The sequence below is a fragment of the Canis lupus genome, chromosome 11 (genome assembly GCF_011100685.1).
Source record: "Canis lupus familiaris isolate Mischka breed German Shepherd chromosome 11, alternate assembly UU_Cfam_GSD_1.0, whole genome shotgun sequence".
NCBI lineage: Eukaryota > Metazoa > Chordata > Mammalia > Carnivora > Canidae > Canis > Canis lupus.
In genome coordinates this window covers 16,652,325-16,670,591 of record NC_049232.1, presented here as the reverse complement: position 1 = coordinate 16,670,591, position 18,267 = coordinate 16,652,325, and positions in this window count along the sequence as shown.

The window sequence follows — 18,267 nt, the reverse complement described above, 5'->3', positions numbered from 1 at the left end:
CAAAGCTTCTATTCATCAGATGCTTACCCTGTGTCTTACTGTTGATATACATTTCCTCATTTAATTTCCACAACAACTCTATGAGACAGGCTTTACTATGCTAAACCAAGGATCAGAATTAATAATTATCATTCCAAAGCTCACAGAGGGGGCAGAGCCACAATCTATTTGATGATAAAAAACTGTTCTAAGGACTATTCTATACTCCACTATCTCATCCACCATTTTTAAATTAATTAACATATAATCTACTACACTGTTGCAGTTGGCTGCACTAGATGATTCATATTGCTCTAACCCCTATGATCTGACTCCGATTTTGAATCCGGTCGATCTAGAAATGCCTTTGTTTTTGCACACTCACAGACTGGAGATGAGTATATCCTTGAATGTCAGCACAAACTTCAAGTACACCCCAATCTACACATTCCTGTAATGATCTAATTTGGAGAGCCCCATATTCTTCCTAGGTCTCCTTTTCATGCTCTGCACAAGTTTCCATCTTCCCCTGCCCCTGGAGCAAAAGTTCTAAACCTGGATTTGTGGCCTTGATACCCATTCTTTACACCCATTCTTCGTTTTACTTTGTCTAATTTTGTGTAATACTGTGCTCTCAACATTTTACTGAGATAACAGCATTCTAGCATCAAAACCTAGAGAGATAAGACTTTTTTTGCTATATCATCCCTGCTTATTTAATATGTATGTCATATATTATATTTTTATTGATCTGTTATTTAATAATTATGAAAATAAGTGGTCTACAAATGAATAATTTACCCCAAATTTTATTCTTATTGAATTGACATCTAAATGATAGAGATGGGAAAAAGATTTCTATTTTTGTCTCTTTACATACCTATCTATGAAAAATAAATAGCAAAGTCAACATAGATTCTCAGTGCTCAGTATAGACCATATTTTCATGACCACAATTAGTTTAATTTGGTGGCCCAAAATTTGGGATGGTTAGGATTGGCCATGATACATTCTACCTGTTGTCTTATTCTTCAGAAAATTTCTCTACTACTTATCACTTCCTAGCTTACACTCCTAAGTTTCATGTCTGTTTGTATAACTACTCCTTGGTAAACTATTTATAGCTTAAAAAAAAAACTTGTTATTTTAAATAATAAAAAACTACCTTACAAAAGAACTGCAAAAATAGTATTTTACTCTACTAATATACTTTTTAGGCAGCTTTTTCATATTACTATACTATTAAATGATCTACATATTTTGTTCAGATTTTGCCAGGTTTCTCCTAATGTCCATTTTCTGGACTAGAATCCAATCTAGGACCCCATGCTATATTTAGTTGTCATATCTCTTATTGTCTCCTTCAATCTGGGAAGGTTTCTCAAGCTCCCTTTGTCTTACATGACCTTGACTCTTTTGAAGAGTGTTGGCTCATTACTTTGTAAAATTTCTCTCAATTTGGATTTGTTGGATGTTTCTTCATGATTAAATTCAGTCGTGCGTTTTTGGCAAAAAAACCAAAGACATGATACTGTGTCCTTGGTCTAGAGATGAAGCCAAGGGTGTAACTGCAAAATCTTTTGAGACCTCAAGAAGATCAAAGGTAGTGCCTCAGAGAATTATTCAGTCCTAGAAAAGGCCCTTTAAGATTAAAAGTGTACGAAAGGACAGAAACAGTGTAAAAGTACAAAGAGTGGTTGGATCCCCCAAAATGTCAGAAAGTAGGCTGAGAAAGCTACTCATTTGCAAATGTATGATGTCTTTCATGAAAAAGGAGGGATGACTCAGCAAGCAGAACCAAGAGCCCTCTTATGGCCTATATTGTGTCCCTAAAATTCAGAAGTTGAAGTCCTAATCCTCCATGGGATTATACTTGGATATAGGACCTTTAAGGAGGTAATTATAATTAAAGGAGGTCATAAAAGTAGAGCACTAATTGGATAGGACCGGCATATTTCTTGGAGGAGGAAGAGACACCAGATCTCTCTCTCTCTCTCTCTCTCTCTCTCTCTCTCTCTCTCTCTCTCTCGTTGCATATGCACAAAGAGAAGAAAGGCCATCTGAGGACACAGTAAGAAGGTCGCCATTTGCAAACCAAGATAAAAGATCTCATCAGGCACCAACACTGAGGACCTTTTGATATTCAATTCCTGGCCTTCTGATTGTGAAAAAATAAATTTTGTTGTTTAAGCCACACAGCCTATGGTATAGTTCTGGCAGCTAGAGCTGACTAATAAAGAACAAGAGCAGAGCCAATAGCCATGGAGAATGATTGTTGGACCCAATCAAGGAATTTCCAACATTTTTTCAGGTGGATTTTAGAATTGCTATGCACCAAAGTTTCCTTTGTGACTATCATTTTTCTCCTTTTCCGACTACAAATGTTTATAATGGTTACCCTATATCTGTTCCGCCATTATGTGTTGAGTGTATCAGGAGCAGATCACAGGAACCTTTAGTTTCACAAGTCTGTATGTTGAGAGAAATTGCACACAAGGTACAGTATTTAAGAAGCTATGTCTGACAGTGTGCCTGGGTTAAGCATCTGCCTTCAGCTCAAGTCATGATCTCAGAGTCCTGGGACTGAGTCCCACATTGGACTCCCTGCTTAGCAAGGAGTCTGCTTTCTCCCTCTACCTCTCCCCACAGCTCATACTCATGCTTTTTCTCTCTCTCTCAAAGAAATAAATAAAATCTTTAGAAGAAGAAGCAGCAGCAGCAGCAGAAACAGCAGCAGCAGCAGCAGCAGCACCAGCTATGCCTGAGAAGCCTCTTTTACACCTGGATCTGATTTAGAGGATAAGACGCTAGACTTTGAGCTGCCTGTATGATAGAATGAGACTTTGGGGACCTTGGAAATGGGTGAATGTATTTTGAATGAGGAAAGAATATGAATTACTGGGACCCAAAATGCAGGCTGTAACAGGCAGCCTCTCTTATGGCCCCATTGGGCCTCACCTATAGGCATTTTCACTTTATGTCATCCTCTGCCTTATGGCCTGGACTTACAGATATGCTTCTAAGAAACAGAACACAGTAGAAGCAATGGCATGCCATCTAAAACTAGGTTACACAAAAATTGTAACTTCTGTTTTAAGCTTGACCTCTCAGTTACTCTCTAAATAAAGGTACTGCCATATTGTGGAGCTACCCAGGGTGGAGAACTATGTGGGAAAAGAACTGATCTCTCAGGCCAACAGCCAGTGAGGATATAAGACCTGCCAAGAGCTACATAAATCAGTTTGGAAGAAGATACTTACCTAGTCAAGCCTTGAAATAATTTAAGTGCCAGTCAACAACTTGATCGCAGCCCTATGGAAGACCTTAGTCCAGAGACACCCACCTAGGATATGCCCAGATTCCTTTCCCATAGGATTTTGGGATAATAAATATTTGTTTGTTATTTTTAGCCTCTAAATTTTGTTCTGATTTGTTGTGCACTGAAAGATACCTAATACATTTGTTATCATTGCATCTCTCCATCTTAAATTATCTCTAGGGTACTGTTAAGTTTGTCTTCATCCAGTATTTTCCCTTACCCTCTAATTTTTAGTTTACTAATCTTAGATTGGCTTATGTTAATTACGTATAGTTGTATATAGTATAATTATTGTAATATATACTATTCTTTATATTTTACTGTATATTTTAACTAATTATATATGTTGTATGTTGTTACATACATGAAGTAGAACAAAATTAGTTATTAGAGATTGTTTTAAATATATGCAGAAGTAGAGTGAAAAAAATGGGGCACCTGGGTGGCTCAGTTGAATGAGTGTCCAACTCCTGATTCTGGCTCAGGTTATTATCTCAGGGTCATGAGATCTAGCCCCTTGTAGGGCTCTGCTTTCAGCAGGGAATCTGCTTGAGATTTTCTCTCCTTCTCTCCCTCTGCCTCTCCCCCACCACACACTCTCTCTTTATCTTTAAGGAAAAAGTGACTAGAAATCTAGAGTATGTGTGATTACTCTGAGAGGTGAATGTGTTGGTTAAGGGAAAAGGGAAAAGTGACTCTAGAAATCTAGAGTATGTGTGATTACTCTGAGAGGTGAATGTGTTGGTTTCATACCTGGACACAAAGGCTCATATACAGATATACATACTGTTGATGGAATCAGAAACAATACTACTACTGATAGTTTTTATAACATCTATGAATTCATAATGGGTTATGCAAAAGAAATGAGGAATGAATCATTTTGCTACATGGTTCTACCATGTTAGTCAATTTCCAGATGTGATAGTGCCCAAATAGAATTGCCCAGTTGAGTACATCTGCAGAATATAAACATGGCTCTTCCTTCACGAATTGCTCACAGAGGGTTGTTAAAGATACATTAATAGAACAAGAATATCATACTCCATTGACATGAAATAAGATAGCTTTTAAATCCTAGTCCATGGGCTACAATTGTTTTCAGTTAAAAATGAAGCAATATCTTTTTTTTAAGGTATTATTTATTCATGAGACATACAGAGAGAGGCAGAGACGTAGGCAGAGGGAGAAGCAGGCTCCCTGCAGGGACCCCAGGATCACACCCTGAGCCGAAGGCAGACACTCAACCACTGAGCCACCCAGGTACTCCTGAAGCAATATCTTTTTACCATTTGTAAAATTCCTGTGATAAGCCAAATCCAATTTACTGTGTCTCAAAATCTTAAAAAAATAAAAGCAGAAATTTTGGTTCTTTTGTTCTACACAATTGAAGCAGCAGAGGATATTGTGAATTTTTTATAAGAATTCCTTATCCTGGTTACAGAAACCCAGCTTTCTGAGAAACAGTGCCCATGATTCACAACTCTACTTCAACCCATAAAACTGGAAATTTTCATCTCAGTCACCTAATTCAGTGTACTGCAGGAATATTTTATTTTTCTTGGATTTTATTGCCGAACACAGAGGGATAATATTACAGAGCAATTTTCTTTCTATTGCTCATAGCAATGATAAACCAAAAATGTGTACAAGTTAAGAGTAAAGTATGATGTCAATCAAAAAACAATCAATTTAGCCATATAAAGAGTTCTTTTTTTCATAAAAATATCTTCCTAGTGTAAGTATTGGCCTATCCTTGATTTCTGAAAGGAAGGTGGTTTTGCTGGATATAGTCAAGGATAGTCAATACTTTATTTCTCTCTCATAGCCTCTCACTTTATGGGTTATCCATTGCAGATTTAAAAATTACAAATTGAGGGTACCGGGTGGCTCAGGCAGTTAAGTGTCCAACTCTTGATTTCAGCTCAGGACATGATCTCAGGGTGGTGAGATGGAGGCCCATGTCGGGCTCTGCACTGGTCATGGAATCTGCCTAAGATTCTCTTCTTCCTCTCCCTATGGCATTCCCTCAGCTTGTATACACACACTCACTCTCTCTCAGAAAACAAAAACAAAAACAGAACAACAAATTGTCATTTCCCAGCAATCCATCACATTTGAGTTTATCAGAAACATCTTAATACTTGTGTAAGACAGGTATTATTTGGAGATAAATCTTTGTGTATGTATCTACATACACACTCATAAGCAGCCATAAGCATGTAAGTATTGTAGGAATGTGTGTGCATACAGAAAGAGTGGGGTGGTGAGAGAAGGAGAGAGAGGATTGAGGAATAGAAACCACCATGCCAGCTCATTTCTCATCTCTGGACCTTCATTCATCTCCAGCTTACTCTTCCTGACTGTTGTATCTTTCCTCTCCTTTCCTCATCCAGGTTTTCTCTCTCATTTAAGATCCTGTGTGAGTCTTTCCCAGCCCACACCGACCCTCTGCCTTTTCCCTCGTTTCATCCTTCTAGTATACAATTTAACACACCACATGACTTAGCATTTAACTACACATTTACTTTTATTGCTCTCTGTTCTATGTGTCATTTTGTCTTCCCAACTAGATTATAGATGACTCAAGGGCAAGGACTCTGTATGATCGTTATGCATTACAACATGCTCTTTTGTATGCTGGATCATGGATACTAAATAAATGAGCACTGATATAATGAAATAACAGAATTTCCATTTAGCTTGTAAAATTGATTAAGGAATTATAATTGGCTCTTAAAGTGGGGCCTAAACTTTTGAGACTGTTTCTATGCATTCCGGACATCCATACTCTCTATTTGAAATATAATATACCTTAGTGGTTAAAGCCACACTGTCTTTGGGTGTTGTTTTTTTTTTTTTAATTTTAATTCTTGTTGGTTAATATACAGTATTCACACTGTCTTTGAATTCTAGCTCTACAACCTACTAATTGTGTGATCTTGAACAAATAACAAAAATGTACTCTGCCTAGATTTATCTATAAACTATGGATAATGGTAGCATCCAACTCACAGAATCCCGGGATATTTAAACAAATTAATTCATAATCAGCACATAATATACCTGGTAAATAGCAAGCACTCTACAAATACTATTTTGCTATGGTTGAATGAAAATCATAGGTTATTTCTAAACTAGCAACTTAACATTAAAGGTTGGCTGTTGTCAGCTTGAAAAAAAGCCAAAGTCATTTTGGGCTCAGTTTCTAGAAGATAGATAATATATTTATGAAGATATAAGGAAACAAGGTCTGAATGAAATCATAGGAGGTTTATGCCAAACACAAGTTAAGAATGATCAAGGTTAGCCTCTGCCAAAAGCCTAAAACATAATCTTTCCCTGGGCCTAGATATTTTTAAATTTTGTCGTTTTCTGACCTAAGAGAGTTTAGACCAAATTAGTATGGCAAAGTTGGTTTCAGAAGAAACCCTAATAAAATAACTTGGTGTTTGGAGGATTAATATGCCCAATATCCTAAGAAAGCATGTTGTTAAGCTGAGAGAAATGGTGTTTATTTAGGGGGGAGGATAAAAAGTGTATTTACATAAATTTATGAATCTGCTATTTGCTGTGTTCCATATACATCTCTCTACTTCTTGACAACCTCATTAAGAAGAAAGGTCTTTAGGATAAGTCGTAAATGGGTCCCTTGGACATATTATCATTTAATAATACTCTATCACAGCATGACCCCTGAAAATTATTTCATAAGGCTTTTGTGAAAACTAAGTAAGATAATGTTTATAAAGCTCTTGGCATAGTATTTGGCACACAGGAAAGAAGGCAAGTACTATGAGTTACCTTGTATTATTCCATTACTATAGGTAGAAAATGAAAACTTAGAAAAACAGTAGTTTCTCTAAACCAGTTCATGGCAGGATGACACTCAAATGTAAAACATGCACTTCTTACTTCCTCTTTCCTATTGTGCTTCCATTTCTCTCATGTCTTCTGTGCCTTCTGAATCCTAGGTAGACCTCAGCTCAGCAGCCCCTCACTCTGGCACTTGCGGACTTGACTCTCTTTCCCGGGCCCTGCCTCATTTACCACATCGCCTTTCTTCTTGTCCCACCCCCAATCCCCCCACCCCAACCCACAGGTTACAGCATTTTTCAAGCCTCTCTCCTCTCCCTGAGCTTGGTAACCTGATTGAATATGACCGTCCATCTGTGCCCCCTGCCCCAGAACCAGTTCCCGAGTTTGTATCTCCATTCTGAGTTCTGTCTTCCATGTCAGACTGTACCCCTTCCTTTATAATTGCAGGCTACATATTTCTTAACAGCTATTCCACTGGTGCCTGAAAGTCAAAATGAGAATCATTACTTTCTCATCCTCTATATCCATTCTCAGTCCCCATCTTCTAACATTTTCCATTTGAATAAAGAAGCTGCTTTGCTTCTTTGAGACTCAAACCCTCCCATACTCTTCCCCCTTCTTCTTCCAGGCTCCAATCAATATATGATTTATTGTTATTCTCAAGTTATGGTGAATAGTATGATAGTCACTAGTCATAGGTGGCTATTGAGTTCTTGAAATGTGGCTAGTCTGAATTGTGATGAGCTGCAAGTGCAAAGTGCACACCTGATTTCAAACACTCAGTAGAATAAGCAAGAACTGTAAAATATCTCGTTGATACTTTTTTATATTAATCACATGTTGCAATGACAATATTTTGGATATACAGACTTAAAATATATTCTTAAAATTAATTTATCTTATTTCTTTTTGTTTTGTTTTAATGTGGCCCAGAGAAAATTTAAATTAACCCGTGTGGATTGCTTTATGTTTCTACTGGAGAGCATTGTTCTAGATCATTCTAGTCTTTTTCTCAACAGTTCTTGAATCTCTTTCATTCCAGTCTTATTATTATCAGTTTCAGTTAAAGCTTGTTAATGAACATCCTAGCAGTTTCTCTGCCTATACAGTCTCCCTCCTCCACTGTCCCACATCTGTCCTGCACTCTGTCTTCAAGTCAGTAATCCTAATGAAAGGTTCAAATCAAACCATTTCCTACTCAAAAATAAAAAACAGTTACTTCTCTCTGCCTATGAAAAAGTCCAACTGTCATAGCATTGTAGCCCCCCAGCTCCTTTTTCCTTCATATATTAGCTGTGATGCCTTAATGTAATAAGATATTGCAGAGCAAGATGAAACTCTGTTTGTCTGGAATAATCTCCCTTGCCCCAATCTCTTTATTTTTATTTTTATTTTTATTTTTATTTTTATTTTTATTTTTATTTTTATTTTTATTTTTTTGAGGTTGTGGAAATCAAATAGCATCTCCACAGGAGTTGGTAGGTGACTTTAATTTTAACTTGATCGAACCTGGCTCAGAGAAGGTTATCTTTCACAAATGTTTCACAAGCTGAAATAATATATCTTCATATCTTCTTTCAAGAGTTCCTAAAGCTACCAACCTGTTGACAAAACTAACAACTTATGTAAAAGCAGGGTAGAAGGAAGGGTTTTGGATGTCATTCAAGGATCTTGGCTCCTCCTTTGAGATGCCAAGATTGATAATATTGGGTCTTAAAGTTTTCAAACAGTGGAACAGATTCCTCTCTGAGAAGTGGAAAAAGTAACCAAACTTTTCTAAATCAATTAATTGGAGCAACTGGAAGGTACAAAGGGAAGAGTGACAAAACCTCATGCAAATATCCGGCCATTTAATGTTGCTTACTGAATGTCAGACAGTGGGTGGAACAGACCCAAAAGTTTTTGCTCTTGCAGACTAAAATCTAATACTGTTTTAATATTAGATATTATTATTAATATTGTTCACTATAATCTTCTTAGTTTGATATCCCAGACCAAAGCCTACTACTATACCTTTCAACATAGACCCCCACACACACCAGCTCATCCTGATTATTGCTCATTCCAAACCATCCATACTAATTCCATGCTTTGTCAAGGTCATGAAATGGTAATACTGGGGGGGGATGCCAGAGAACACCTACTCAATCCCTTATTTTACAAATGAAGACCCTGAGGTCTTGAAGCTCATGAAATGAGTTTCTGACAGTGGCCAAAACTCAGATCTACCACTTTCCAGACTTGTTCCTCTTATGTCACATCATTCATTCATCCTCTTTCTTCTGATTTGGCTTATTGAAATTTCACCTACTCTTCAAAATCTAAGATAAATAGTACTTCCTTCATTATGACCAATGAGCAGAGACCCATCTTTCTTTGCCCATATGCAGTCCATAGGCTGCTGGATATTTGTAATCCTTAGCTATCTTCTTAGATTTTAAATATATCAAAGCCAGTGATGCTGACATAATGTATGTCCAGTATATTGCCTTCCACACAGGAAACTGTCCCTGCTTTTTTTGTCAAATAAATGATTGAACAAAAGAAAATGACATAGCAACTCAGAGTCTTGCCTATCAAATCGATAATATGAAAAAACAGATGCATGAAAATGTAAAAAGTATAAAGCATAACACAATGAATTTTGATCTTCTTGAATGAAAAGACCCCACATACATTTTAAAGTTTGTTATTGATTTTTTAACAAAATAATTTCATCCCTCCTCTGTAAGCCTTTCCTTTCATTCGAACAAGCGGAAGAGAATTAGTGAATTATAGCAGAGACCAAGCTATAAGGGGTTTAAAGATTAAATTTGGAAATCCATGCATCTCTTTAAAATATGAAAAGTGCCAGTTCAGCTGAGTGCAGAAAGGCTGCCAGCCAAAAAGATTCAGTCAAGCTAAATTGAAAAAGAGTTGGTTAGTTTTTGCCAGTGGATGTTTAAATGTAAGATAATCTATCACCTCAATTCTTCTGTCCTGGTATGTTTATTAAGTAAATGTTTATTATACCAAATTCCATTCCCAACTGGGGCTGGGGAGTGACTTTTAAAAAGCAGAAATTTAATATAAGATAGGATTAGCTTAAAAGGGATAAAACCATCAATATATTCCTATTTAAATATGTCATTTACATTGGGCTCAAGGGATGGTTAGAAAGCAAAATTTCTCCCTCATGAAAATTAACCCTGAGGAAAAGCCTCACACACAAAAAAAACAAAATTTGCTCACAAAGGGCCTAGTAGTAATTTTTTAAATGAGAGAGAGTGGATAGAAATTTTTTAAAAAGGCAGCAACAGGCCTTCCATGTGTTTGACCTTAAGAGTCAGTGTATGGAAGTTTATTATAGCCAGTAGTTAGTGGCCACAGGGATCAGTAAACATTTGGGCACTTAACTAAGTTTGCTTCTGTGCTATGTGACCAATAGTTAGTGAATATATGTTATATCTAAAGCAGTGTGGTGAGTAGGAAATATGAGGTAAATAAAAATGATAACGGTAGTCCCCATCCTGAAATTAGTCAGAGCTTTCAGGCAGTGTGAGTACCATTTACAGGTCAGGTGATCTGAATATCAATCCTCTTCCCATTTATAGACTTCAGCACTGGTTCCTTAGGGGAGGAGTCTGGATTACCTGGAAACTCTTTTCATCACCATTTACCTGATTTAATTTAACTTCCTAGAATTTATGATTCTTCATTTGGTCTAAATCCAAAGGTTTTCTGTACATCTACTTGAAAGACATTTCCAGAAATGAAGCAAGCATTGGTTAGTTCTGGGATGTGAATACCTCATTCAAGACACCTACATATATCAATAACATTTGCTCATATATCATATTTTACCAAATTCTATGAAATGCTTTAAAATTATATCCACTGAAAAATTAATAGAGAGTAATTTGCTCCTAGAAGGTAAATTAAAACATGATTTTAAGAGGCATCTTGGGCAAAATTTTATCAAAATGTTAACTTCTTCAGAAATTATTAAGTAGTGAGTAGTCAGAATCTGAAACTTTTCCTGCTTTCCACCTAGAATATATACTGTTTAAGAGTAGGTGCTCTGTATTTATCTCTGTAAGCCTAACAAGGGTCTAGTACAGTGCCTGATACCCGTTAGGCACTAATGCTATAGGCCGATGATTGAATTAATAGATTAATGAAAACTGTGATTTTGCAGCCTTCGGAAGCTTTCACTTCTTAAATTTAAATACCCTAAAAAGGTAAGCAGTGGTAGAAAATGACCCAGTAATGCAGAACAACCCAAGCAAACAAGCAGATGTCTCCCAGGGCAAAAGGGAGAGATGGCATTTTGAGAAAATTCTCTGGAGGATAATAGCAGCTGACCACAGGAGCTGCTCCACTCAGCCTACCAGTGGTATCCTATAGCATTCACCAATTGGAGGTTTCTTCCCAGAGGTGTTTGCCCCATAGAAACCTCACTACAAAAAGCCATGGCCAATAACCTGATATCCTGGAAAACTGTCCAACGTACTGAGCAGAGCTATCCAATTTTAAAGAGTCAGCCAGAGTAATTGCCAAGAATTCCTTTGCAAAAGTTAGAGGACATATCATTCTCATATTTTGCCCTCCTTGGTGAGATATTTAAATAAACACATAGTTTCATTCCTGGGTATTCTTTGAAACTTCAGTTACGGATCACTCAAAGGAACAGTGTGACCTCCTTGAAAGCTCAGTCTTGGAACTCTGTGAGGAGGGTAATAATAAGATTAATGTTTTCCCTATTTAAAACTAATTTAAAACTAAAAATAGCTGCAGCAGCCTTTACTTATCTTAGAGGGGGGAGGCAGGCTGGCAAGGAGCAGGGATTATCCTGCAAAAAAACATTCACCATCAAGTCTCTAGTGTTCTAGCATCAAATATGTTACTCAGGGATATCAAAGTAGCATTTGTCACATGTGTAATGTTTCTTGTTTTATCAATAAAATGTGTGCTTCATTTATTTCTTTCTGGAAAACAAACAGAAATCTGTTTCTTTTAAATATTCATATTTTGATATTTAATATTTTGGCAAGATTCGAAGCACTCATAAAAATCATTAATTTATTTGCTAAATTGTCCCATTTATTATCTCTGTTCTATGAGGGACCATGAAGGAACTCAATTGACTTTACCAAGGTCATCAGCAAAACAATGATTAGAAACCTAAAAGTGAACCCTTTCTGCTTCCAAAGATTTTGCAAGTTGGCTCCTGTAAAGAAAAAAAACATTGTGATGAAAGAGTACCTCTGGGGAATGAAAAAAGAGAAAGCCTGTCTCTCAATGCCTAGAGGTCTATGCTAGTTCCAGAGTTAAAGCTTTTATGATACTAGGTAGAGCTCAAAGTAATCTTCACTTTAAATGGACATTTTAAATAAATAAATAAATAAATAAATAAATAAATAAATAAATAGACATTTTCTTCAATATATCCTCAACTTGGAAAAAACAAATGAAATAATCACAAAAGCACAGTTTTATAAAACTTGTCCTTAATGGCCTAATTTTGAATGGCAGAGTTTTGTGTTAGAGGCACATATCTAAATGTCTTACTATCTCAGCGAGATATGCATGTAAAAGACCCCTCCTGCACTGTAATAGTTAATGAGCCAACATTTGTTAAAAGCTTATTAGTCAAGTACTATTCTCAACTTCTCATTTAGTCCTTGTAAAACGACAACAACAACAACAAAAACAACCTGTCTGGTGGCAGAAATGCTAGTAATCTCATACCCATTATACAGATAAGAAGATGAGCCGTAAGAAAGGTAACCCATTTTCCCAAGGTCACAAAATTAGTGAAGGCTGGAGGCTAAATGTAAACAGGCTGAGTATCCAAAACAAAACAAAGCTCACTATATTAAGACAACCTCCAAGCCATGTTGAAGGCTACTTTCTAGCCCATAAAACCTCTTTTCCGTCCTGGTGGTTTCTTAAAAATAACAATAACAACTAAACCTTCAGCAGAATGTTGATTCAATTAGTATTTCTAGAAAACCTTATTTCTATTTCTAGAGTTTCTCTTATTTTTAGAGTTTCTACTATTGGTTTGACTCCTTGTGACACTTTGTAGATAGGGAAGCATTTAGGACAAACTGGATTCAAATTTTCCCTTTGCCTCCCCCTGGCTGTGTGACCTGCGGCATTCTATCTGCATCCTTCAAGTACCTTTCATATTAGTGTTTAGCAAATGATTCCCAACTTCTTTAGCTATAAATATTTTTTTAAGAAGTAAAAGGTATTTGAAGATTTAGTGATCTAAACATCTCAATTTACAAGCAAAGAAGTGAGGCCCAGAGGAATTAAGTGACTTTAAAAAGCTTCCCAGCTAGCTCATCGTGGAACTAGTAATGAACCCAAGCTGCCAGAGAACTAGGTATGTGCCCCATCACCATTCCATGCTTTCTCAACTGGATTAACATGTGATTGATGATCTCTGCCACTGGGAGAAATTTTCTTCAGGCAGATATTACATGATTATTTTCATGTATAACCAGAATGACAGGGCTGGGCAGAGAGGTGGATGTCGCCAAAAGTCTTTTCACTGCCTATGCGTTTTAAGCTCTAGGGAATGTGGATTGAGTCCCTTACTGACATTTGTGTGACTCCCACTTGCCAGTTTGGATCCATAACGTTTCAGCTGAGCTCTGAAAGTTACACAAATATCACTTTGGTGGTTTCCCTGTCTTCTTAAGCTCTATTGCAGACTTAAATGAGTCCTCATGCTTCGTGCTCATCCCTTGCTGAGCATCTCCATGGAGCATCTCCATGGAGCTTCTGTGGGGAACAGTTGCTTACATTTGCTGCTGCCAACTGATGCCTTAAATGCACTGAGATCTCTGTGGCATGGCCCAAGTCTCTCTCTTCAGCTCTGATACCTTCAAAGTTTTATCATTAACATGGATAAAGATATAGGTGGTTTGCTCAACCTTTTTATGGATGACACAAAGCCAGGGAGCACAATCAATAGGATAATGAAGGAGTCAAGTTTTTTTTTTTTTTTTTTTTTTAAAGCCTAGAAGGGTAATCTATATAGAATACACTGAAATTAAAAAAAAAAAAAAAGAGGAAAATTTAAATTCCTGGCCTCAGGTGTAAAATTTAAAAACTGTACAAGAATAGGATGGGAACTTCTATTTGACTAAACATTGGCATGCATAAATTTTTACCTTGGCATAGATAAGAATGCCCCAGAGTTTAAGTTGACTATGAATTTGATATGAGTCAACAGCAACGTGGCTGCCAAAAAGATCATTTCATCCTGGGCTGCCTTATGACATGTGGCTTTCAGAACAAAATAAATGGCAATTTTTTTTCACTTATTTTAGTCAGGCCACATATGGATTGTTACTTTCCTTTCTATGCAGCAGAGATATAGTTAAACTGCAGAGCATCCAAAATGTTTGATAAGAGCAAGGGATGATTTGAAATACATGACAGTATGAGAGATGGTTAAAGATAGTGGGATTTTATTTTTTTATCCTAGGGGAATACTGATATGTCAAGAGCTATGAAAGAGCTGAGGTCTTAGCATACTTGCAATCTGACAATTTAGCCTGATACAGTTTCATAGATGCTGGCAGAAGACTTAAAACTCAGAGACAGAGGACTGTTCATTACAGCCATCACAGCACCTAGAACACCAGCAGTTTCTTGTACCAGTTCCTTAAGCTCTGATTCCTACAGAGCAACACAAAAAGCACCAGATAATGTCTGCACACAGTGGGTTGCATTACAGGAGAGGAAGCCTGTCCATAGGAAATCTCAATCTTCTATTAGGTCTGCAAGCAAACCTATTCAACCGTTTTCCTATGGGATAACAGATACTATCTCTCAACATACATCTTTGAAAAGAAAAAGCTGTCAGTGCCTCTTCCAGAAAGACAAGCAGAGAGAGGAGAGATCCATCCGTTGTTCTCAACAATAACTGCATTTTGTCACTTCAGAGGAAAACAATGTCCAATTGGTGAAAGTTACCAAAAGACACATTTATGGTAGATAAGGGCAATATTTTTATTAAAAAACAAAACAAAACAGAATAAGAAACAAGAAGCAGAACAGGTTCAAAGCCCAAAGGACTCCTTAAGAAGTTAGGTATGTTCAGGCAGAAACCAGGCTGTCATTTGTTGTGACTGTTAAGGACTATTAATATTTATATATCAGAGAAGTGCTGAATTCAAAGTTACATCAAGCTTCTTCTAACATTCCACTTATCAGAAAATAGAGGGAAAGAAAGAAGTGAAGTAAGTTGGAAAAAATGCATGACAAAAAAGGATAAAGAGTACTTTCAAACTTGAAATACTTCATTGTGTATCCTCTGAAGCTCTATATGTGCCCCTAGAGGATCCAGACATCTCTTTGATAAGCCAGAGATAGGGCCATATCCAAAGCCTTTATGAACATTATGCTGTAATCTCCCTCGTCTGCCGCTTCAGCTAAGAAAAACAGCTCAAGCGTCTATTTGGAAATAAAGAAACTTTGAAGCTTTACCCTGGATTGATTATCCTGTGTTTTGAGAAACAGAACCTTTGCTAAGGAATCCTTCATAATCTACCTAGAAATACGTCTGGTTGTCCAGACATGTAAACTGAAGTTTAGGAATATCTCAAAAGAAAATATTCATAATATTTTTTTGGTTTTGTGTTTTTTTTTTTTAAGAAATAAAATGTTTGTTTCCCCCCCACCTCTAAAAGAAAGAGAGAGAGAAAGATTATTTTTAAATACTGTCATGACAGTTAGCACATGGACATTTTTTGCTTCATGGATTTATTACCTGCCCATTCTGCTTGAACTCCTCTTCACACCACTCATGTAAGGTGATACAGCTATAACCAGGAGGTGGAGATGACGGAGCATGCCCTTTGACCTCCTTGCCTCCCTGTTTCTTTATAAGTAAAGTCAGGGAGTTGAAATAGACAGCAGCAATGTTTCTTTCCAGCTTTTCAGACTTCAAAGAATCCAGGGAGAGCCACTTTCTTAAAAGCTAGCATAAATTTAAAGCTCTTAGGGTTGGTAATATGGCTTAGAAAAAAAGTGAAGGTGGAAATCACCTTTGAAAGATGGTTTAAAGGGAATTTTTCCTATCCTAAAGCACAGTAACATCAATCAGGATATTGGGAAAGGCAATAGGATGGAGGGATAGAATCGTATCTTGTATGCTTTGTGACAAGACATGAGTGTAGTTTATGGCTGGAAAATGGAAACAGAATTTCCATTCTATACTAAATCCAGCCAGAGAATGCTATTCCAAAGAAAAAAAAAAAAAAAAAGATCTTGGAAAGGTCTGAAATCTTAGACCCTGGCTCATCAAGCCAATCCACACTACCGGCTGAGGAGGCCTTACTTCTGAAGAGGAAATTTTTTTTTCTGAAAATAATTCAATGATTCTTTTAAGAAACAAGAGGTACAAAGTTTGGAGAGTCCTTCTTTTACACCTCACAATCAGCAAATAACTTCCGGCATGGGTTAGTTTGATCCCAGATTGCATATATACATCTGATGATTTGGGCATTTTGGAGATCATGGCTCTACTCTACAACTTGGTGACTAATCAACAACTCCTTCCTGGGCATAATTTGTCTCAGGAGACCCACACCTCAAATCTCAGACATCAGATCTCAGAATTTATTCAGGGCTCTGAGGTGAAAATATTTTTTGAAAATAATTGTGTTTCAATACCTTTTACGTCTCAGTTTTGAAAGTTGATGTCATCTTCACTATAGGGTTTTTTAAAAATGATTTATGGTGGACAAGTAAAATTTCTCATCTCCCCAAATCTATCAATATATTTACAAAAGGAAGGCTTCGGGGTTTCAATAAAACACTATGCAATGAAGCCATTAAGAAAGGAACTTGAATACATATTTTTTTTCCTACATACATAAGTATCTGTTCCAACTTCTGCCTCCTAAAACTGTTACTTATTTTGTTTCAGCTTTAACCCTTAAAAATAGTTAAAGAATGATCTGGCCTGGAATGTTCATTACTTCAACAGCAGGAGTCAAGTTAATCTGCTTCACGCCCCATGTTAGACTTACTTTGCTCAGTGCTTAAGATATTTTAAAAAAGGTCTCTTGGAGGGAATAATGTTGGTCTAGAACTTGGGGTTAGCCCGAGAATGAGTTAGCCACATTTTTTCTGAATCGAGAGGCAGCTCTACTCTAGAGTGACCTTGGGAAAGTAATTTTTTTCATCCTGGGATGCAGATATACACGATAGAGGGCAGCTGCACTTGTTATAAATATCTTGTAGGGTAGGCTAAATGCTGCACTGTAACTCCCGAAGCCAGAAAGCTGGGAAAGAGAGGGCTTAGGTGACCTTTTGAGAATATGCTGTTCACCCCAAGGAGCCTCAAGTAATTAAAACAGAGAGTTAGCACTTCTCACAGGAGGGATCGATTGACTCTGAATAGCCCAGAGCTCTTTATCACTTGTATTGGTACTCTCACTCTGGATCAGGGAGGAGTGGAACATGGGAGACCCAGGGAGGGCAGCTTGAACAAGGAACAGTAATCTGAGAAGAAGAAACAAAAATGGAGTGAGGAATGAAGGGAGGAAAGACAGAGAGCAGGCTTCAGGAGGCCCTCTTGCACTTCCTGGCACTCCTGGGCTCCAAGCCTCAGAGGGCAGGTGGCTATTTCAGTCCATTCCCATTATAGAAGCGGATCCCAATGTTGCCCCGACAAGGCTGCACAAACTGGAACTGACAGCCACTCCTCATGTCATTTTCTTTCTCGCCAACCTGCACTGACTCCCACACTTCATTTTGCTTTTAAGGACAAAATGGTGTTCAGGTGCCCCTTTATTGTCTCTGCATGAGCTCCAACTTCTCTTCCCAGCAAGCCCCACACCCACACCCCTTTTCCTTTCTCTGTTGCTTACTCTCTTTCCTTCCTCTTCTCTTTTGCATAGACCCCAAGCATCTCCGTCCTGTTAGGCCAAGATAGAATTGATCTCCTAACAACAATTTTTATTGCATAGATCTTTACACCCAACATTGAAACATGTACCATCACACCCAAGTAGTTGCATCCTGAGATAGTTCTTGGGTCTTGGCCCACATCCATCTCTCCCATGTTCTGTCTCCCGCAGCATTTGTTCACTGACCCAGCTCTACAGAATCAACCTCTGGGGATGGAAGGCTGTAGCAGTCTA